Source organism: Mustelus asterias, chromosome 3 (assembly GCF_964213995.1).
Source record: "Mustelus asterias chromosome 3, sMusAst1.hap1.1, whole genome shotgun sequence".
In the NCBI taxonomy this organism is placed as follows: domain Eukaryota; kingdom Metazoa; phylum Chordata; class Chondrichthyes; order Carcharhiniformes; family Triakidae; genus Mustelus; species Mustelus asterias.
The window spans coordinates 10,602,482-10,626,351 of record NC_135803.1 but is presented as its reverse complement, the minus strand read 5'-3'; the positions used below and the strand labels follow the sequence as shown (position 1 = coordinate 10,626,351).

The following is a 23,870-nucleotide window of genomic DNA, read 5'->3' as shown; positions in this document are numbered from 1 at the left end:
GTGTCAGTATTTACAGTGAGTCTACCCTGTGTGTGTCAGTACTTAGTGAGTTTGCCCTGTGTGTATGTCAGTATTTACAGTGAGTCTACCCTGTGTGTATGTCAGTATTTACAGTGAGTTTGCCCTGTGTGTGTGTCAGTATTTACAGTGAGTCTACCCTGTGTGTATGTCAGTATTTACAGTGAGTTTGCCCTGTGTGTGTGTCAGTATTTACAGTGAGTCTACCCTGTGTGTGTCAGTACTTACAGTGAGTTTGCCCTGTGTGTATGTCAGTATTTACAGTGAGTCTACCCTGTGTGTGTGTCAGTATTTACAGTGAGTCTACTCTGTGTGTGTCAGTACTTACAGTGAGTTTGCCCTGTGTGTATGTCAGTATTTACAGTGAGTCTACCCTGTGTGTGTCAGTACTTACAGTGAGTTTGCCCTGTGTGTATGTCAGTATTTACAGTGAGTCTACCCTGTGTGTATGTCAGTATTTACAGTGAGTTTGCCCTGTGTGTGTGTCAATATTTACAGTGAATCTACTCTGTGTGTGTCAGTATTTACAGTGGGATCCACAAAACTCAGCCCAATGCCCGAAGATTAACAATTGAATTTTCCTGTCTGTTTCACCCGTTTTACGAACAGTAGCTCTTGTTGTTCCATACTGGTTTTCTTTTGGTGAGAGCTGTTATGTACAACAAAGTTACATAATGTGCTGGCGTTTTGCAGAGTGGTGGAGATTCCATTGAATTTTAGAAATGGCAGGTGTGACCAGTTTTAGAAATCCTCCCCCATTTCCATTTCATACCCCTTCTGCCTGAAGAGGAATGGGAGCAGGGTGATGATGTTACATATGTTTGACAATGAGGTGCATGCTCTGGGCATAAGTGGGAGCAGCTGTTACCAACTGGGAGTAGTTTTGGACATTGTTCTTTGTATAGGTAAGAACTGACTGCCTGTGTGTGAAGAAGAAAGGGATTTGTGTGCATTTGTCCCCTAGGTTTTGCTAATAAACCTATGTTAAGAAAGACTGGCTCAACATTCCTCATTTACTCTGTGTGTATGCAGTTAACATTGGGCACATCTCCCACAGCTAGCAAACCAAACTCAGCACAGCAATTTGAACTCCGTGTTGGGTTCAACAGATCCCATTTTCACTGCAGCAATGTTCATATCCTGCAGAGTGGGAGTCACAAATTGGTGGAGAGGATGTAAATGCCAATTTAGAACTGATACAGGTTTGTAGAACCTGCCTTTGTCTTTGAGAGTTGAAAATAAAAGTTTTAGCAGTCACAATGGCTGTTTGTTGATATTAATCAAATAGATATCATCATGCCTTTAGTAACGATTGGCTGCGTTCCGCAACCCACAATTATCCCAATGGGTGAGGGGGAGGGGCTGAAAGTTCACAGTTTGATTGACAGCTCAAAGAGTTTGTTATCAGATTAGCTGTCCTTGTTGTGAATATAAGTCTTTTGTTTTTGTAAGGCATTAAGTACTTGAGGGGCTTTTAAAATTCTGGATAGGCCTTCATTATGGGAGCTCTTTAAATATATTGAAAGGCCATAATGAATATTTGGAACTTTATTTTATCTCAACATTGTTCCTGAAGTCTGTCCATTATGATACTGGTGAATTGGAGGGCATGGAGGGCAAAGGGTGAAGGGTGGTGGCAAGATCTGGCATCAATGGGGCATGGACTGTGGGTTGGCAGCGCAACGGATGTGAGTGGTGAGTGCTCAAGGGCCTAATATTTAACCAAACAATTGGACCTAAGTTCCAGAGAACCAAGGTGAACCTTTTAAACAACTCCCCTCAGTGCTCTGCAGCTCCTATGGAGCCTCCAGTCTACGTCCATGTGATAGAGTCTTAGAGTCATAGAGGTTTACAGCATGGAAACAGGCCCTTCAGCCCAACTTGTCCATGCCATCCTTTTTTTTAAACCCTGAAGCTAGTCTCAATTGCCTGCATTTGCCCCATATCCCTCTGTACCCATCTTATCCATGTAACTGTCTAAATGCTTTTTAAAAGACAAAATTGTACCCGCCTCTACTACTACCTCTGGCAGCTTGTTCCAGACACTCACCACCCTCTATGTGAAACAATTGTCCCTTTGGACACTTTTGTATCTCTCCCCTGATGGCCCAAACTCAGGGGCAATTTAGCATCACCAGTCAACCTAAACCGTGCATCTTTGGACTGTGGGAGGAAACCGGAACACCTGGAGGAAACCCACACAGACATGGGGAGAACGTGCAAACTTCACACAGACAGTGACCCGAGGCCAGAATTGAACCGGGGTCCCTGGCGCTTGAGGCAGCAGTGCCAGCCACTGTGCTTTGATCACTTTTTCTTTATCAGGTGTTCTTTTCTTCATTCTTTCATGGGATGTGGACATCGCAGGCAAGGCCAGCATTTGTTGCACATCTCTAATTGCCTATGAACTGAGTGACTTTCTAGGCTATTTCAGAGGGACAGTTAAGAGCCAGTGTGGTTTTGGAGTCACATGTAGCCAGACCAGGTAAGGACAGCAGATTTCCTTCCTTAAAGGATATTAATGAACCATTTGGGCTTTTACAACAATCAATGAGAGTTTCTTGTTCAGCACAGGCGGCACAGTGGTTAGCACTGCTGCCTCACAGTGCCAGAGACCTGGGTTAATTCCCGGCTTGGGTCACTGTCTGTGCGGAGTCTGCATGTTTTGCTTGTGTCTGCGTGGGTTTCCTCCGGGTGCTCCGGTTTCCTCCCACAATCTGAAAGACATGCTGGTTCGGTGCGTTGGCCATGCTAAATTCTCCCTCAGTGTACCTGAACAGGCGCTGGAGTGTGGCGACTAAGGGATTTTCACTGTAACTTCATTGCATTATCAATGTTAGCCTCCTTATGACTAATAAATAAATTAAATTACTGAGATTATGTTTATACTCCAAACTTATTAATTCTACCAACCACCGTGGTGGGATTTAAACTCAATCCCCAAAGCATTAGACCGGAACCTCTGGATTGCTAGTCCAGTAACATTACCATTACTCCGCCATGGCATATTTTTAAGATGCCCAAATAACAAGACAATTCTATATATTTTATTTCTTTTGATTCCATTGTCTTACATTGCGTTGTCATCCTTTTCTTTGAGATTACGTGATGTTTTCTGCAGTTTAATGATAATCCCTTTCTGTTACTATCTGTTACAATCATGTTGAGGAGTCCTTGTCGATTTTCCACTGTGCCTGTTATAATTACTGTTATGGACTCAGACTATTTATATTCCATCCACCTACTGAAATTCCTGACAAATGCGATAGATGCCTTGTAATCATTATAATCACAGTGCTGCACAACAGACTTGTGAGAAACATTATAGCTCATGGAATAAAAGGGACAGCAGCAACATAGATACAACATTGGCTGAGTGACAGACACAGAGAGTAATGGTTAGTGGATGATTTCGGGGCTGGAGGAGGAACACTTGTAGTGAAGTTGCACAGGGATTGCTTTTGGCGTTGTAAACTGTGAGGACAGTGTCGAACTTCAAAAGGACATAGACAAGTTGACAAAGCAGATGGATACGTGACAGGGTGGCACAGTGGCACGGTGGTTAGCACTGCTGCCTCACAGTGCCAGGGACCGGGTGCGATCCCCGGCTTGGGTCACTGTCTGTGCAGAGCCTGCACGTTCTCCCCGTGTCTGCGTGGGTTTCCTCCGAGTGCTCCGGTTTCCTCCCGCTGTCTGAAAGACATGCTGGTTGGGTGCTTTGGCCATGCTAAATTCTCCCTCCGTGTACCCGAACAGGCGCCGGAGTGAGGCGACTCGGGGATTTTCACAGTAACTTCATTGCAGTGTTAATGTGAACCTACTTGTGACATTAATAAACTTAAGAGATGAAGTTTGGTGTGGAAAAATGTGAGCTGCTACATTTTAGTTGGAAGAATATGGGGAGACAATGGCTGGATTTTTACCGGCACGCCCACTCGAGACTCGTAAAACCGCACCCGATGCCAGTGGAGAATGCGCGTTTTGCGAGCCTCGCCCGCCCTTATTCCGAGGCGAACGGGCCAGTAAACTCAGAGCTGATATAAAATAAAGGGTACATCTAACGGGAGTGCAGGAGCAGAATGATCTAAGTGTATATGTGCATAAGCCATTAACGGTGGCAGGACAGGTTGAGGGAACAGTTAATAAAACATGTGCTATCCTTGGCTTTATTAATAAAGGCATAGAGTACAAGAGCCAATGAGGGTATGTTGAGCTTGTCTAAAACACCAGCTGGATTTGTGTGTACGGTTCTGGGTCCGGCATTTCAGGAAAGATGTGGACGCATTGGAGAGAATGCAGAAGAGGTTTACGATAATGGTTCAGAGGTGAGAAACTTCAGTTAGATTGGAGAAGTTTGGATTGTTTTCTCTGGAAAAAAGAAGGTTGAGAGAAGATTTTATAGAGGTGTTCAAAATCATGAGAGGGCTGGATGGGGTAGATAGGGAACAACTGTCCCCACTCATGAAAGGATCAAGAAGGAAAAGGCACAGGCTTAAAGGAATTGGCAAAAGAAGCAGAAGGAATGTGAGAATATGAGAAAAAAAACTTTTTCACACAGCAAGTGGTGAGGGTTTTGATTCCACTGTCTGAAGGTGTGGTGGATGTCAGTTCAACCAAAACATTCAAGAGGGAATTGGGCACTTAAAGGTTTATTTTTAGTGTCACAAATGAGATTTACATTAACACTGCAATGAAGCTACTGTGAAAATCCCCTAGTCGCCACACTCTGGTGCTTGCTCAGGTACACTGAGTTAGTATGGCCAATGCACCTAACCATCACATCTTTCGGGCTGTTGGAGGAAACCGAAGCATCCGGAGGAAACCCACGCAGACACGGGGAGTATGTGCAGACTCTGCACAGACAGTGACTCAAGCCAGGAATCAAACCCAGCTCCCTAGCACTGTGAGGCAGCAGTGCTAACCACTTTGCCACCGGGCTGTAGCCAGCGATCATTTAAAAAGAAACAATGTGCATGATTAGGGGAAGAAAGTGGCAGCAAGATGAGGGTGAGATTGAGTGAGGGTGGTGTGGGTTGGTACATCGAGAAAAAGAAATGGGTGAAGCTGTGGGTGTGCTTCTGAGGAATGCTGTGCAGGAGAAAGCTTGGGAGGGGAGAGTGAGGGGTTTATCCCTTGAATATGTCATACCACTCAAATCTCCTGCCCTAATGAGGTAATTGAATCTCTTGTAGCACAGTGTCCATAAATTACAGACCGCATTCCAACTGCTGATCTCCTCAGCAACTTCCACGGTGGCACAGTGGTTCGCACTGCTGCCTCACAGCACCAAGGACCCTGGTTCAATTCCCGTCTTGGGTTACTGTCTGTGTGGAGTGTGCATATTTTCCCCGTGTCTGCGTGGGTTTCCTCTGGGTGCTCCGGTTTCCTCCCACAATCCAAAGATATGCAGGTTAGGTTGATTGGCCATGGTTAATTGCCCATTATTGTCCACAAATGTGTAGGTTGGATGGATTAGCCACAGCAAATGTGTGTGGTTGCAGAGATAGGGCCTTGATAAGACACCCTGTCAGACTTGATGGGCCGAATGGCCTCTTCTGCACTGTAGGGATTCTATGTTTCTAGCCACATCAGCTCATTTGCAGAGGCTGACATCCTCATCCTCTCCATGAGCTGTCCATACCACAGCTCAGTTCAGCATTCTGGGCACAGCCTGCTCCAAGAGCTTTCAAGATCTGGACTAACTGCCGCCCCCTAGGCTTCAAGCATGTTTAAATTCAAACTGGGGAGAGAGAAATCTACTGGAAGCCCCACTCCTGCTTGCTCTCCAAGCCAGATTGTTGGGAAATACACACCTTTGGGGCTTGAATCGGGCTTCAGATGTATGTCCGTGCGTTTGAATAACTTTCCAGTAGTCCCTGCCAAGAGAAGTACAAAAGCCGATTGATCATAATTAGGTTCTTTGGAAAGAAGGTCGTTAAAATTATCTTCAGTAACATTATTGGTTTGATTTTATCAAATAATTGTTCACTAATGAACACAGTATGTTTCTGGAATTGAAAGTGATCCCTGCCAAATTGAAATGGATTCAAGTTTGTTTGAAGGATGGGAGACATGGAAAGGTCTTTGGGATCGCAATTTCATTTGATTGTCTTGGAGATATAAACTCTTCTCTTCCCAGTCATCAGACTGATATTATTGCCAACAAAATAAATGCTGATTTTAAAAGAAATCCAACGTGGAGCCGGATACTAATTAGAAGGGGGGCATGAAATAATTTATTAGAATACTGACGAGACTATGATTTGGTCAAAGCAATGCCAGGCAGGTTTCTGAGGGATTATTTAAATCCAGCATCCATACAAACCAATGAACGTGTCATAGGTACGTAAGGGTAGCTTTGGGTGGCATTTATGCCGATCCAATGAAGTGGGAGGGGCTAGTGAATTCCACGAGAGCAATTGCGTTGGAATCCTGATGACAAAATCCGATGGCCAAGTTGAACGATCTGAGGGGAGGCAGCGAGGATGCAACACCCATGAGGGTGAGGGGAAGCCAATTTCTTTTTTTTCTACTCATTCATGGAAGGATACTCATATCTAAGGAAGGTTGTGCTGGCCTTGGGAAGGGTCCAGAGGAGGTTCACAAGAATGATCCCTGAAATGAAGTGCTTGTCATGTGAGGAACGGTTGAGGACTCTGGGTCTGTACTCGTTGGAGTTGAGGAGGATGAGGGGAGGGATCTTATTGAAACTTACAGGATACTGCGAGGTCTGGATAGAGTGGACGTGGAAAGGGTGTTTCCACTAGTAGGAAAATCTAGAACCAGAGGGTACAACCTCAGGCTAAAGGGACGATCCTTTAGAACAGAGATGAGGAGGAATTTCTTCAGCTGGAGAGTCGTGAATCTGTGGAACTCTTTGCCACAGAAGGCTGTGGAGGCCGGGTCATTGAGTGTCTTTAAGACAGAGATAGATAGGTTCTTGATTAATATGGGGACCAAGAGCTATTGGGAATGGGGATGAGAAAAATATCAACAATGATTGAATGGTGGAGCAGACTCAATGGGCCGAGTGGCCTAATTCTGCTCCTATATGTTATGGTTTTATTGTCTTATGGGCATTGCTGGCTGGCCAGCATTTATTGCCCATCTTTAGTTGCCCTTGAACTGAGTGGCTCACTGGGCTATTTCAGAGGACAGGAAGGAGAATTTTGTTGGCTCCATGGCAATGGGACTGAAGGCATGTGGGCCGGTAAATTGGAAAGTATCCATGATGCGCCAAATCCCCAAAGTTGTTCCACCAATTGTTCATAGTTCCCAGGTGTGGGAGGGCTGACAGATCATTTAACTGAACAACCGAGAGAGATAATTAAGGCTGTGAATCAACCACCTTTTTTATGTTCAGTTATGCAACATGGGCGTCGCTGGCTGGCCAGCATTTTATTGCCCATCCCTATTTGTCGAGGACAGTTGAGAGTCAACCACATTGCTGTAGCTCTGCAGTCATATGTACGTCAGACCGGGTAAGAAGGACAGATTTCCTTCCCTAAAGGACATTAGTGAACCAGCTGGGTTTTTCTGACGAGTGACAATGGTTTCAAGGTCATCTGTAGATTCTTAATTTCAGATTTTTTTTTATATTGAATTCAAATTCCACCATCTGCCGTGGCGGAATTCGAACCCAGGTCCCAAAACATTAGCTGAGTTTCTGGATTAATAGTCTTGCGATAATACCACCAGCCCATCACTTCCTCCCCTTGGGATAGTTAAGAATTAATTTAAGGACCGTTGAAATCTATTAAAGGGATTAAGCCAGTGGCCTGACAGACAACCAGATCCCCAGCCAGTGAAAGCTGGTGTTGTTGAAGCGAGACGTCTTTCCCAGGTGAAGGGTCAGCCATGTTTCAGCTGCCTTCAACAGGTGGACATGAGGAGTTTTGCACATGACTGGCCTTCATTAAATCCAGGGGCAGCAGCCAGTCGAAGGACTGAAATATCAGACCTATGGAGATGTCAAAACTAATAATGTTGGACTAATGAGGAGCAGTGCCAAGGTAGACATCTGCAGGCACCAGAGGCAGTGGAATCAGAGAGGCAGGAGTAGCAAATGTACCCACCCTGCCATGTCCAAAAGTCGTGCTGGTTAGGGTGGGTGGTGGAGGCAGGCCAGGTAGGGTGCCAAGTAGGGTGGTGGAGGCAGGCACGCTGACATCGTTTAAGACTTACCTGGATAGTCACATGAGCAGCCTGGGAATGGAGGGATACAAACGATTGGTCTAGTTGGACCAAGGAGCGGCACAGGCTTGGAGGGCCGAAGGGCCTGTTTCCTGTGCTGTACTGTTCTTTGTTCTTTGTAGGTGCATTGACCATTCTGAACAGGCGCCGGAGTGTGGCGACTAAGGGATTTTCACAGTAACTTCATTGCAGTGTCAATGTAAACCTACTTGTGACACTAATAAATAAACTTAAACTTAAACTTAATTGGGTGCACCTGCACAACACTTCCCCTGATTGGCTTGACATGGACACAGTCAGCCAGTCCATTCTAACCCGCTCAGGAATCCTGCTGAGTTAGAGTCATAGAGTCAAAGAGTTCTACAGCACAGAAAGAGACCCTTCGGCCCAACATGTCTGTGCCAGCCATCAAGCACCTATCTATTCTAATCCTGTTTTTCAGCACTTGGCCCATCGCCATGTATGCTATGGCATTTCAAGCACTCATCGAAATGCTTCTGAAATGTTGGTTGAAAGTCTATCTACTTATGACAGAGGTATAGATATCCCTTCTATTTTTAGCTTTGTATTACCTTTTTTTTATTTATTATTTGATTATTTTTATTCACAGGCTTTTATTTAATGCATTTTGGATTCCTCTCATGATGCTATCGAACTTCAGTATTGTGGAAAAAAGATGCATTTTTTGTCAAAGCTTTTTGTCTTGGACTCATCAGGATAATTTGCAAGAACACCAATGTAAGGGGCAGCAACAAATATATACTGAATGACAAGAGAGTGCTGATTGGTTGACAAGTAGACTCTGATTAGTAGAGGCTTTGCCATCGGGTTAGATAGAAAAACATAGAAACATAGAAAAGAGGAGCAGGAGGAGGCCATTCGGCCCTTCAAACCTGCTCCACCATTCCTCATGATCATGGTTGATCCAACTTAATAGCCTAATTCCACCTTCCCCACATATCTTTTGATCCTCTTCACCCGAAGAGCTATATCTAACTCCTTCTGGACAATGTTTTGGCCTTAACTGCTTTCAGTGATAGAAAATTCAATAGGCTGACCACTCTCTAGGTGAAGAAATTTCTCCTCATCTTAGTCCTAAAAGGTTTACCCCATATCCTTAGACTATGACTCCTGGTTCTGGACTCCCCGATCGGGAACATCTTTCCTGCATCTACCCTGTCTAGAGTGTGTTAGAATTTTATAGATTTCTATGAGATCCCCCCTCATTCTCCTGAACTCCAGCAAAGAGACTCCTAACCGACTCAATCTCTCCTCATATGTCAGTCCCACCATCCCAGTCTGCTGACTGACAGTTAACTGCCAGTTAAAATTTAGTTCAAATTTAAACAAAGCAGTTTGATTCTGATTGTCAGAGCATTGCCATGAGAAATGAACCAGCAGATGGCTGTCATTCACTTTGTTTAGCTGAAACAGGTGCAATGTGTGTACATGTTCTTTCTGTCTGCAAAGAACAGGGCCCTGTGTATTAATATATGTACCTTCTAATACACCCGACTGACAATCTTAAATAGGTTGTCACAGGCAACGCCTCTACTAACCAGAGTCTATTGCCAACCAATCAGCACTCTCTTCTCACACAGTATACATTTGTTATTTTCCTTACATTGGTATTTTTGCGAATTGTCCTGATGAGTCCAAGAATAAAAACTTTGGCAAAAAAAGTCCCTTTTTCAGCACTACTCAAATAATCCATCCTCTGATTAGTTAATCATAATTCTAGTCTTTCAGGTCAAATTAATTATTCTTTTTTTATATACACAATTTTGATCAGCAGTTTTTAGTCTCTTTCTTACAAAAGCAAAATACTGCAGACGCGGGAAATCTGAAATAAGAACAAAAATGGTGGAAACACCCAGCAGGTCAAGTAACATTTGTGGCGAGAAAGAGAGTTAAAATCTCAGGTCATTTCATAAGAACTTTTTTCCCATCTGCACTGAAATCCTCTCTCACTGACTTCCTGCTGCTGTTCTATACAGCAAAGCACATCATTCAGCAGATACTTTCAGGTGTACAAGATTATGAGGGACATGGATAGGGCAGTTAGGGAGGAATTTGTCCGATTAGTAAAGGGGTCAATAACCAGGGAAGGCAGAGATTTAAAGTGAGGGGCGGAAGAGGGGATTTGAGGAAAAACCTTTTCACCCAGAGAGTGGTGGGAATTTGAAACTCATTGCCTGAGAGGGTGGTAGAGGTGGGAACCCTCACAACATTTAAGAAGCATTTACATGAGCCCGTGAAACACCATACCACTGTTCATACCGGTAGGATTTTCCCATCACGCCGCAGTGAGTGGAGATTGGGCTGGCCGCCGACATCCTACCTCGGTGCAGCGAGAACGTGGCATGAATGGGCAGTAGGATCATGCCTGAAGGCTCTATGTTCATACACAGTCATATAAAAAGAATGATTTATTATTCTGCTCTATGCCGTGGCTTGGATTTCCTTGTGATCCCACTTTGAAGGTAATGCTGTTACCTTGGCATGCCTCAGTGTATCTTTAAAGATCCTCTGATCTTGTTCCATTCGTGAACATTTAAACATGTTTTCTCCTTCTGTCCAATGTCTTTCATCTTGCTATTAGTAACTCTAACTTTGTCTTACTCTTTTCATTTTGTTCCAGGCCTTTCTGAGGGATAAAATACCTTTTACATCATAAAGTTCATCCCTTTGAAACTGTTCCACTTTATTTCCAACATTGTTCCTTCAGGTATCATTTATCCTTCTCAGTAGCTGCTTCAGAATATACTGGAGGGGCTGCAACCGTGATTTTGTCATGTCCGTCCATTGCCTTGTGGCCAAGGCCATGAGGGTGGACAGGCCAGTCCCAGGATGTTCAATGGACACCAACAAGATAAACTGAACAGGCACAATCATTGCTGTACAGGAGCTTAGATTCATCATAGAACCTTATAGCACACAACTAAGCCATTCAGCCTACTGTGCCTGTGCTGTCTCTTTGAAAGTCCTGTGCCAAGCTGTTTTTTCCCACTCCGCATATAAACACAAGTATACAATCAATACATGTGGCATGGTGGCACAGTGGTTAGCTCTGCTGCCTTGCAGCACAGGGACCCAGGTTCGATTCCTGGCTTGGGTCACTCTCTGTGCAGAGTCTGCATGTTCTCCCCGTGTCTGCGTTCCTCAGTTCCAGCCTCTCAGTTGCTGTGGAGTAAAGGAGACACGAGTTCTGCTTCTTCATAAAGTACCTTTGATCCAACTTCACACACAATTCTCCATGAACAAAATATTGCTATCTGTCACCCCTTTATATATCAGCAACTTCTATTGACTAATTGACATCAAATTAGGACTTAATTGGAAGGTCTGTTAACCCATACCTAACATCCTCCGGGTGCCCCGATTTCTTCCCACAGTCCAAAAGACGTGCTGGTTAGGTGCATTGGCCATGCTAAATTCTCCCTCAGTGTACCCGAACAGGTGCTGGAGTGTGGCAATGAGGGGATTTTCACTGTAACTTCATTTCAGTGTTAGTGTAAGCCTACTTGTGACATTACTTAAACTTAAACATTAAATTCCCTTTAGAAAGTAAAGTAAAGTTTATTTATTTGTCACAAGAATGGCTTACATTAACACTGCAATGAAGTTACTGCGAAATTCCCCTGGTCGCCACAGTCCGGCGCCTGTTCGGGTCAATGCACCTAACCAGCACGTCTTTCAGAATGTGGGAGGAAACCGGAGCACCCGGAGGAAACCCACGCAGACATGGGGAGAACATGCAAACTCCACACAGACAGTGACCCAAACTGGGAATCAAACCCAGGTCCCTGGCGCTGTGAAGCGGCAGTGCTAGCCTCTGTGCCACTGTACTAGAAGTTTATTATTGAATTTAACCTGACATATTCCAAGTCAGGGCAAACATTTCTGTAAAATAAATTCTCTTCATCTAACTCTGATTCTTTTGTGAGTGCCTTAGGAAGGATATTGTTGCCACAGAGGGGGCGCAATGAGAGTTCATCAGGCTCATTCCTGGGATGGCAGGACTGTGCTATGAAGAGAAAATGGATTCTCTAGATTTTCGAAGGATGAGAGGAGATCTCATTGAAACCTACAAAACACTTAAGTAAAATAGACAGGATAGATGTAGGTGATGTGATCCCTATGGCTGGGGAGTGTAGAAAGAAGTTTCACAACACCAGGTTAAAGTCCAACAGGTTTATTTCGTAGGACAAGCCACAAGCTTTCAGAGCGCTGCTCTTTCATCAGGTGAGTGCTCATCTGATGAAGGAGCAGTGCACTGAAAGCTTGTGGCTTGTGCTACCAAATAAACCTGTTGGACTTTAACCTGGTGTTGTGAGACTTCTTACTGTGCTTACCCCAGTCCAACGCCAGCATCTCCACATCATGGGGAGTATAGAACCAAGGAGTCTCGAACCAAAATAAGGGGGATGCCACTTAGGACTGAGATGAGGGTGGTGAGTCTTTTACTCCGAGGGTGGTGAGTCTTTTAATTCTCTACCCCAGAGAGCTGTGGAAGTTTAGTCACTGAGTATGTTTGAAATAGAGATTGACAGATTTCTAAGTACCAATGACATAAAGGGATATGAGGTTTTTTAAAAATCGATTTATTGTTGTCACAAGTAGGCTTACATTAACACTGCAGTGAAGTTACTGTGAAAATCCCCTAGTCGCCACATTCCGGCACCTATTCGGGTACACTGAGGGAGAATTTAGCATGGCCAATGCACCTAACCAGCACGTCCTTCAGACTGTGGGAGGAAGCAAGAGGGCCTGGAGGAAACCCATGCGCACACGGGGAGAACATGCAAGCTCAACACAGTCACCCAAGGCTGGAATCGAACCCAGGTCCCTAGTGCTATGAGGCAGCAGTGCTAACCACTGTCCCACCTTGAGGATAGTGGAGAAAAAGGAATTGAAGTGAATGATCAGCCATGAGTACGTTAAATGGCAGAACAGGCTTGATGGGATGAAAGGCCTACTCCCGTTACTATGTTCCTATGTCCTCTGGTTACTCACCCTCCTGCCATTGGAGATTTACCCTCTCAAGTGTATAAGTTCAGGAAGACAATAGAATGGCAGATGCAGATGGCTGCTCCTTGAAGGCCTTATTTGGGTCATAACTTTGGCAAAGGAAACCATGTTTATGCACCAACTATTTAAGAAGTTGCTGTTGTTATGTAAACACAAGAAGAGTTTATGTTGACGTAGGTTAGGAGACCACAGATATTCTGCCTCCAGGATATTCTGTTCCCGCAAATGTTATTGGAGACTTTGCATGTTACATTTACTGCCTTTGTTTCATCATCATTTTTCCCCAGTATGGCATAGAAATTTACATTAAACAATCTGTAACAACTAAAGGAAGACAGCCCTTTGAAGTTGGAATATGCATGCCTGTTTCCAGTTAAAAAGCGAGGTGGAGATGCTAACTATTGCAGAGTATTCCAGAGGAAGGCAGAAATGAAAAGGAAATCCCATTGTGCTACACTGCAATTTGGAAGCTCAGAAAATACTGCATCTTGCTCCTTTGACTTCCTTTACCCCACCATGAGAGATCATGTCTCCAGCTGCGATCCCCATCTTTCCAAAATTCCCTCCCTCAACCTCTCTACCTCTTCCTCCTTCCTCGCGGTGCTCATTTAAACCTATCTCTTTGTCCAGCAGTTTGACCACATGTGCAAGTAGCTTATGTGTCTTGGTTTCAAATCTTGTCAGGTCATACTCCTGTGAAGTGCCTTGGAATGTGTTGCTATGTCAAAGGCAGTATATCAAAACAATACCCAGCTCACCACAACAATGCATATCATAGTATCGATAGAATCCCAAGAGTGCAGAAGGAGGCTATTTGGCCCATTGAGTCTGCACTGACTCTCTAAAAGATCATCCCACCCAGGTCTTCCCATCCACCCTATCCCCGCAACCCCATGCAATTACCATGGGTAATCCACCTAATCTACGCATCTTTGGACACACTAAGGTGCAATTTATCATGGCCAATTCATCTAACCAACCCATCTGTAGATTGTGGAAGGAAACAGGAGCACCCAGAGGAAACACACGCAGACACAGGGAGAGTGTGCAAACTTCACACAGAGTCACCCAAGGCTGGAATTGAACCCAGGTTCCTGTCATTGTGAGGTAGCAGTACTAACCACTATGCCACTGGGTCATCTTGGATACACTCTGATCAACTCAACCCCTCTGGCTCCCAGTCCTGAGTAATGTCCCATCCCCTCACATAAAGAGGGAGATTCCAACAAGAAAGCTCTTGGAGAAGGGCTACACCAACCCGTGCCTGCCATTACACAAGGTGACAATTAATTGTCAGTTCAACAGAGGGATGGCTCTTTAGTTGTAACTGAGTATCTGATATCTAAATTTCGTTCATTTTTAAAAGCTATCAATATAGAATAATAAATTAAGAGGGGATCCTGAGTTTAATAAACTGGCAGAATAAACCTGGCTCTGAAAATAATTATAAAGCTGACAAACGGGAACATTGTTATCCCATTCAGTGCACAATGCATCATTCAACTGCTGAGCAGATGAAGCAATGCTCTGCTCCTTAAAGGTCACATTGTTTAATTGCTGAATAAGCCGCCTGATATCAGCCACAGTGCAACCATTCCTTCTTTGGACATAATCACAGATTGGAAATTGGAAGAAATTTATGGTTCGAGCTCAGAAAAGTACAGAATATTAGCCTTTTGCTGCTCTTTTCTTTTAAAGAAATAATTGTGATACTTTTGTAATGGGGTGTAGATGGTGACAAACAGAGAAAATGAAAATTGCTGAAGAAGGACATGTCGTCGAAGTTTTTCATCTTGCACGCATCAGGACAATCTTAAGAGTAGCAGTATCAGGGGAAACAACAATTTTATATTGTATCAGAAGACAGTGTCAATTGGTTGGCAAGGGAACTCTGATTGGTAGTCGTGTTGCCATAGAGATTACACCAGTTAATGGTGACTGACTGTCAACTGCCAAATATTGGTTGAAAATTTAAAACAGTCAGCTGATTGGTCAAGGTATTGCCCTAAGGAATAAACCAGCGAAAGGTTAACACTTTGTTCAGCTGAAGCAGGCGCAATGTGTATATATGCTCTTTCTGTCTGCAAACAATGGGGCCCTATGTATTAATATATGCAGCTTTTAGTACACACAAATGTGCCAGGGTGATCATTTTAAATTGGTCATCAGAGTAATTTTTAGCACATTGAGGATTATTTAGCAAATGTTGGCCAATCGCAGAATCATATCTCAAAAAATATATATTCTTGTGTTGTTGATGCCATGCATGAATGACCCAGTGACATGTTTAGAGTCCTAACATTGGTTGAAAGTGCTAATGTTTTCCTAACACTTTACCAGGAGGATGCTTCTTTAAAATTAATGAACCAAATGTTTCTAAAATTGGAGCTTAGGCTGCGAGACAACAGCCGGGGGGGGGGGGGGGTCTTTAGCAAGATTCACTACCAGCATCCGGCTGAGCACAAGTCTCCGAAACGCTTTTTTTTAACAGGAAATCAACGCAGAGCTGATTATCATACTGAAATTGCTATTTCAGTACGCTTAGTGGGTCTGGGATAGTACTCTCTGGGCCACTAGTGTCCCGCCGTCCCCCCCACCCCCCAACAGCAGCAGAGGTTCCCGCCTGCGGGGTTTACAACTGCCCCCTGCCAACAGAGACAGAGGCCATTGAGAGGCATGGACAGCGTGGATGGTCAGAGGCTTTTTCCAAGGATGGAGGTGTCAATTACAATTGAGCACAGGTTCAAGGTGAGAGGGGGAAAGTTTAAGGGGAAGTTTTTCACGCAGAGAGTGGTGGGTGCCTGCAACGTGCTGCCAGAGGAGGCGGTGGAAGCACCTCTTTTAAGCAACCTTTAAGAAGCATCTGGATAGTAACATGAATAGGGAGGGAATAGAGGGATATGGACCGAGTAAGGGCCAAAAGTTTTTTCTTTAGTTTAATTAGGGCATCATGATTGGCACAGGTTTGGAGGGCTGACGGGCTGTTCCAGTGCTGTACTTTTCTTTGCTTTTTGTTCTTTGAGAGCCCCTTGAGAGGTTGGGGGGCAAGAGGGAGGGCCCTATGCCCTGCCACTGCCCAAGGGGCACACTGGCACTGGTCACCGGGTACTGGGCAGTGCCAAGGGGATGGGTCCAGAGGCGGCAGGGCATATTGAGGGGGGGGCGATCGGTGAGGGGGCACTTGCTGCCATTCTGCATGTGGGATAAGTGGGGGAGGGAGTGAGGGGGCTGGTCATCTCTGGGGGGTGGTCAGGACTGATCATTCGGGCTTGGTTGGGGGAGATCAAGGCTGGCCTCGGGGAATCACGTGAGAACACCATCCACCAGGTACACGGTACATACTCTTGCAACTCGGCCAACATTGTCTACCTGATACGCTGCAGGAAAGGATGTCCCAAGGCATGGTACATTGGGGAAACCATGCAGACGCTACAACGGATGAATGAACACCGCTCGACAATCACCAGGCAAGAGTGTTCTCTTCCTGTTGGGGAACACTTCAGCAGTCATGGGCATTCAGCCTCTGACCTTTGGGTAAGCATTCTCCAAGGTGGCCTTCACGACATTTGACAATGCAGAATCGCTGAGCAGAAACTGATAGCCAAGTTCTGCACACATGAGGACGGCCTCAACCGGAATCTTGGGTTCATGTCACACAATCTGCAACCCCCACGATGTGCCTGTGACTTGCAAAATCTCACTAACTGTCCTGTCTGGAGATAATACACATCTCTTTAACCTGTGCTTAACCCTCTCTCCACTCACATTGTCTGTACCTTTAAGACTTGATTACCGGCAAACAATCGCATTCCAACCATTATTTTGTAAATTGAGTTTGTGTCTTTATATGCCCTGTTTGTGAACAGAACTGCCACTCACCTGATGAAGGAGCAGTGCTCGAAAAGCTTGTGGCTTGTGCTACCAAATAAACCTGTTGGACTTTAACCTGGTGTTGTGAGACTTCTTATTGTGCTTACCCCAGTCCAACGCCGGCATCTCCACATCATGGAATCCGGTAGGCCAGCGATCCGGTGTCCCGCTCCCCACTTTTCAGTGTGAATCAGTCTGAGGCACTCTGCATTGCACAATATGTTGGAGATTTATTCAGGGGAGTATTCCCAAAAAACAGGAGGGAAATTCTCCTGTTTTCCCACCCGTTGGGCACTTGGCTTTGTTTTGGCAGAATCCCGGCCTCAGATTTTACAAAAATAATCTCTCTTCACATTGCTTTATGAACATGGGGACTGGAATATTCTGGCCGGTCATATCCAGCTTCCGCTGAGGACGAGGATGGAGAACTTGGCATTCAGCAAAATCTCCATTCACTGCAGCGGGACCAGAAAATCCTACCAGTGTGAATGGTCAGAAAATTCCCCCAGAGAATTAGAAGGTGGAATAGGCTTGATGGCCCTTCAAGCTACTCCACCACTCATTCAGATTTTCATTCATCTTCTTTCTCAATTCCATCCTTTTGCACTCTCCCACATCCATTAATTCCTCATTACCCAAAACTCTATCAACCTCTGTCTTTAATACACTCAGTAAGTAGTCTCACCTGATGAAGGAGCAGCATTCTGAAAGCTCGTGATTCCAAATGAACCTACTGGACTTTAACCTGGAGTTCCACACACTCCACCTACCCACCCCCAGTCCAACACCGGCATCTCCACATCATTGAATGTACTCAACAACTGAGCCCTCTGGGGTAGAGAATTCCAAACGTTTGCAACCCTCTGAGTGAAGAAATTTCTTCTTATCTCAATCCTAAATGATTGATCCTTGATCATGAGCCAATGGTCCCTTGTTCGAGGCTAGTTAGCCAGAGAAAGTAACCTTTCAACCTTTTACCTTATTGTGTCCTCTCAAAATCCTCATAAATTTCAATGAAATCACCTCACATTCTCCGAAACTCTTTCGGCTCAATCTACACAGAGCTATTCGACAGGGCACAGAAATCATTTTCTATGTTCAGCAACGGATGAAATTTTGTTCTATTTTCAGTCCCCATTACTTTTGCTGCATCCTTGTTATTTTAGCTCGAGCAGCTTTTGCACATTAGTGCTTGACCGTGGAACCATAAATTGTGATGAGGTGGCAGGTGTTGCAATCCAATTGGATTATTTTTAGCATTTGTTTGCAGGCTGTGAAGGAATTGCTCAGTGCAAGGACTGGTCAGTGGAAACATTCAGCTGGTCACATTCAAAGAAAATGTAATTTTAGTTACTGGAATGAAATATTAGTGCATTTCGGCCAAGCACATCGCCACCATCAAAGAAAGATATGCGCCTTCTATTTTGGGCAATGTTGCATTTCTGTCAAGACAATAGTGTTAGGACACAGAAAGAGGCTCTTTGGCCCATTATACCTGGGTCAGGTCTTCATAGAATCATAGAATCTCTGCAGTGCAGAAGGAGGCCATTCGACCCATCGAGTCTGCACTGATCACAATCCCACCCAGGCCCTATTCTCATAACCCCACACATTTACTCTACTAATCCCCCTGACACTAGGGTCTATTTAGCATGGCCAATCAACCTAACCCGCACATCTTTGGACTGTGGGAGGAAACCGGAGCACCCAGAGGAAACCCACGCAGACAGGGGGAGAAAGTGCAAACTCCGCACAGTCAGTGCGAGGCCAGAATTGAACCTGGGCCCCTGGCGCTGCGAGGCAGCAGTGCTAACCACTGTGCCACCATGCTGCCCACAACTATCTATAATGACCTCAACGAGGACCATGAGGTTGGCCTCTTGGAGTATGAGATCTGTGATTGAAGTAATGATTGCTTAATCCAATCAGGGCATCTCGCCTGTGTATATTATGAGGAGTGTCAGGTCCACTGGCATTCCGGATTCTGACTTTGTACCTGAAATACTCTAACGAGTGGAGGCAAGTTTGTAAATAAAGGAAATGTGTTAAGGGACACCAGCCTATAAGGAGTTATTTCACTATCCTTATGATCCCAGTTCCCTTCTCTTTCCCTATAACCTTGTAAACATTTTTGCTTTTACATTTTCAGCCAGTTCAAAGCAATCCCGAATTTGTAAACTACAGCACAACTCTTAATCAACTGTTGAACCAACATATGGAGCTGTGCAGAGTTGGAAGGGGAAAACATAAGAAATAGGAGCATGAGTAGGACTGATCGGTCCTCAAAACTACTCCGTCATCCAATAAAATCATGATATAACTGATTGTAGCCTTAACTCCACTTTGCTACCTGTCCCCCATAACCTTGAGTCCTCTGTCGATCAATAATCGATCTAACTGAGCTTGAATATATTCAATTACCTCCATTGCTTCCTTGGGTAGGGAATTCAAAGGATCGATGAGGGAAGAAATTCCTCCTCATCTCCTTCTTAAATGGGAGAGTTTTCATTTTGAAACTCTGTACCCTGGTTCTAGATTTCCCAATGAGGGAAGTATCTTTGCCAAAACGTCCTTGTCGAACCCCATCTGAATATTATGGCCTGCAATGTCTGAGCTACGGAACATTGTACTCAGGAGGCACCCAATGGTGAGTTGCCCCCTCTTGCCAACCTCAGTCATCTGCCAACCGAGGTAAGGATCACATGTAAAAGATGACAGTACAATCTTCTGTTGGGCAATTGTCGAAAAGTATGATTTAAATCACAAACTTTGGATGGTTCTGACTGTCTTACAGCAACAATTATCCAGGAAACGATAGACGAATTAAAGCTTAACTTCTGAGTAACTATAGTACTGACCCCGCCACAGAAGCCCTCTTGCCACTCTGAACACCCAACCCCCCCTGTACCCCCCACTCTCTGATCACCTGACCCTCCCCACTGACCACCTGAGTCCCTCACACCCCTGACTACCCACCCCTCACTAACCATCCTCAATCACCTGAACCCCCACTGACTGCCCCCATGACCACCTGACACCCCTCACTGACCTCACACTTGACCACCGAACACGATCCCCCATTGACCACCTCCCCGACCTCCTTGCCCACCAGACCACATCACCCACCCACTAACCAATCCATCTGACCACCTTAACCACCTCCCTCCCTCCCAATCCCTGAACCACCTGGCTTGCTCCACTGTTCACCTCCCCCCCCCCATTAAAAAGGTTAACACTGGCTGAGACACTAACAGGGATGCCTGTGGCACCCCACAGCGTGGCACAGTGCTGCTGCATCAAAGCACCAGGGACCCAGGTTCGATTCCTGGCTTGGGTCACTGTCTGTGCAGAGTTTGCACGTTCCCCCCGTGTCTGTGTGGGTTTCCTCCGGGTGCTCCGGTTTCCTCCCACAGTCCGAAAGACGTGCTGGTTAGGTGCTTTGGCCATGCTAAATTCTCCCTCACTGTATCTGAACAGGTGCCGGAGTGCAGCGACTAGGGGATTTTCACAGTAACCTCTTGGAATGTTAATATAAGCTTACTTGTGGCACTAATAAATAAACTAAACTTGTTCTGGTTTGCCATGCTGAAAATGACCCGTTTATCCTGGAACTCTGTTCTTGTTAGTGAGCCAACCCTCTATCCATGCTATTATAATACCCCCAATGTTATGAGCTCTTATCTTATACAGTAACCTTTCATAAGAGCCTTACGAATTCCTTTCATAAATTCAAATACACTTCATCTACTGGTCCCCCTTTATCCCGGTTTCCTCCCACAGTCCAAAAGACGCGCTGTTTAGGCCATGCTAAATTCTCCCTCAGTGTACCCAAAACAGGAGCTAGAGTGTGACAACTCAAGAAGGGTGACATGGTGGCACAGTGGTTAGCACTGCTGCCTTACAGCACCAGGGACTCGGGTTCGATTCCCGCTTGGGTCACTGTCTGTGTGGGGTTTGCACATTCTCCCCCTTTGTCTGCGTGGGTCTGCTCTGGTTTCCTCTCACAGTCCAAACATGTGCGGGTTAGGTGGATTGGCAATGCTAAATTGCCCCTTAGTGTTATGGGGACTAGCTAGGGTAAATGTATGGGGTTATGGAGATTGGGCCTGGATGGGATTGTGGTCAGTGCAGACTTGATTGGGCCGAATGATTTCCTTCTGCACTGTACAGGTTCTATGTTTCTATGAATACTTGACCCAGGTATAATGGGCCAAAGGGCCTATTTCTGTGTTTCTAATGTCAAAGAGTACCAATAAATTTGCCAAACACCATTTCTTTTACATACGTAGACTCTGCCTGATTCTATCTTGATTTTCTAAATGTCAGCCAACTAATTATTTAATAATGGTTTCTAGCATTTGCCAATAATAAATGTTAGGTGAATGGGCCTATAGCTCCTTGTATTCCGTCTCCCTCTTTTTTTGAGTAGAGGTGTTACATTTATGGTTTTCCAATCAGTTGGGATCTTTCCAAATCTGGTCCGGTTGGAAGTCTCAGACTTGTTGATCCCCAAGATGCCATGAGTTAACTCCCAAAACAATAGGAGGTCACTAATATATATCCAAATGACCTTGAGATAGGAGGCTAAAAGAAAAGCACTGTGGATGCTATAATCTCAAACCAGAACAGAAAATGTTGGAAAATCTCAGCAGGTCTGGCAGCATCTGCGGAGAGAGAATAGAGCCAAAATTTCAAGTCTGGATGAACCTTTATCAGAGCTAAAGACAAAGAATATAGGATGAGATTTATTCTGTAAGGGTGGGGGCGCGGGGGGGGGGGGGGGGGGGGCGGGGGTGGAGCGGTGGGTGGTTGGTGTAATTGACCAAGATGCCATAGACAACAAGACAAAGGGAATGTAAATGGTGGAGATAAAGGCTGAGAATGATGCTAATAGCGTCCATTAAGAGATCGAAATGTGCAAATTAGCAGAACAAAGGTGCAGAGTGTCAAAGGACAACCTTATCATCTCACACTGCAAGTCTTGTTACAAAGCAAATATTTCTGCTGAAGGCTTCAAGGAGAACCATCGAACTAGCTATGCTCGCCAGTTAGATTTTTCCTATTAAATTGGTGAATAATGAACGCCTTTGCATGACACTGTGCAGCTTATTTACAGTGGACAGCTGACCCAGAACGCTGGAGATTCGAGTTCATTTCTGCCTTCCTGTTAATCGTTTAACATCTCCATGATTAACTCCAAACACTAAACAACAATATCTCAGCAATGTTCACTGCTGGGAATGATTTGCTAGCCATTCTTTGAATTAAGTAAGTCCTCACTCTGAAAAACAAACAAACATGCATAGTATCTGTACTTTTAGACGGTGCATGTTCTTTACTCTTACTAAGAGAATTGTAGGGTGTTACTATAGCGTCGTTGTGTTCAGTTGAATTTTATTAAATTACATAGAATTTCATAGCACAGAAACAGGCCATTCAGCGGAATGAGTTCATACCAATGTTTCTACTCCATACAAGAACTGCCTGGCACTTCCCCTGGTGGTGCTTGGGTATGACCCTCTCCTGCCTGAGACAAACACTCACCTGAACCCCTCTGCTGGGTTCTGCTCACCAGGTGTCTGCTGTGGGAGACCAGCCGTGATTCACACTGATGTGAATGGACAATCTAACTGGGGAAGTATTAATTATAAAGGCCAGATAGTTATATTTAAATGTATTTGAAGGGGGAAACTTGACGTTCAACATTGGGATTCCTGTTACTTCATTGGCGGAGATAATCGGAATGGGAAATCCCACCGACATAAAGTGCCTTTTGGGACTCCCGCAGGATTTTCCATTCCTGCCATTGATCCTGTCCTTGAAAAGGGCAGTGCAAAATCTCCCCCATCCTGAAAGTGTCACATCTGTTCAGACTATCCAGGAAGTTTAAAACCAGTAAAACCTATCCAGGAAGTGTTAAAGCTGTCAAGGAACTGCCAAGGATACTCAGTGAGTTGGCATGGAGGACTTAAGGGCAAAGGGTGGTAGATGGGGCCGTGGGTTAGCATGAATTGGCACTAAGTTGGCATAGGGGTATGGGTGCTATGGGGGCATGCGAGGGTGTGGATTGTTTTAGGTTGGCACAGATGGGGCACAGAGAGTGTGTGTGGTGGTGGGGGGGGCGGTGAAGAGTGAGGGCTAAAGGATGTTTTTTGTTTTATTATTATTTTCATTTATTTAAACACAGTGCCAGAACAGAGACAGGCCTTGCACCCAGCCCACCTCCGTGCCTGGCAGCCTCTGCCCTCATTGCAGGGTTGCCCGACCTGACTCCTGTTCCACCCCACCCACCCTTACCCCTGACCAGAAACCGGAGGTGCGGGTGGCCATTTTAAAGGCCCGAACCTGGGGGTGAAAATCTGGGCCTATGAGTCTCTACAAAAAGAATGCAAGACCAAAACTAGAGCAATAGCTCCCAAGGCAAAACCAGCAATTTTCAGCAGCTGAATGCAGGAAATTTACAGAGTGCAAATTATTTACATAAAATCACTTACAACAGTGTGCTCTCGAGGTGTGATTGACCCAGTACTTTCCATTCTGGATGGTAAAATAGTGTTTTTTTAGTTCAGGTTTATTTATTAGTGTCACAAGTAGATTTATATTAACACTACAATGGAGTTACTGTGAAAATCCCCTAGTCACCATACTCCAGCGACTGTTCGGGTTCACTGAGAGAGAATTTAGCATGGCCAATGCACCTAACTAGCACGTCTTTCGGACTGTGGGAGGAAACGGGAGCACCCAGAGGAAACCCACGC

At 45.0% G+C, this 23,870-nt stretch overlaps 1 protein-coding gene across 3 annotated transcripts in view; it reads left to right on the top strand.

Moving 5' to 3' along the window:
• Positions 1–23,870, top strand: part of LOC144486727 (neprilysin-like) — a 215,739-nt gene that overhangs the window by 68,261 nt on the left and 123,608 nt on the right. The window lies entirely within an intron of this gene.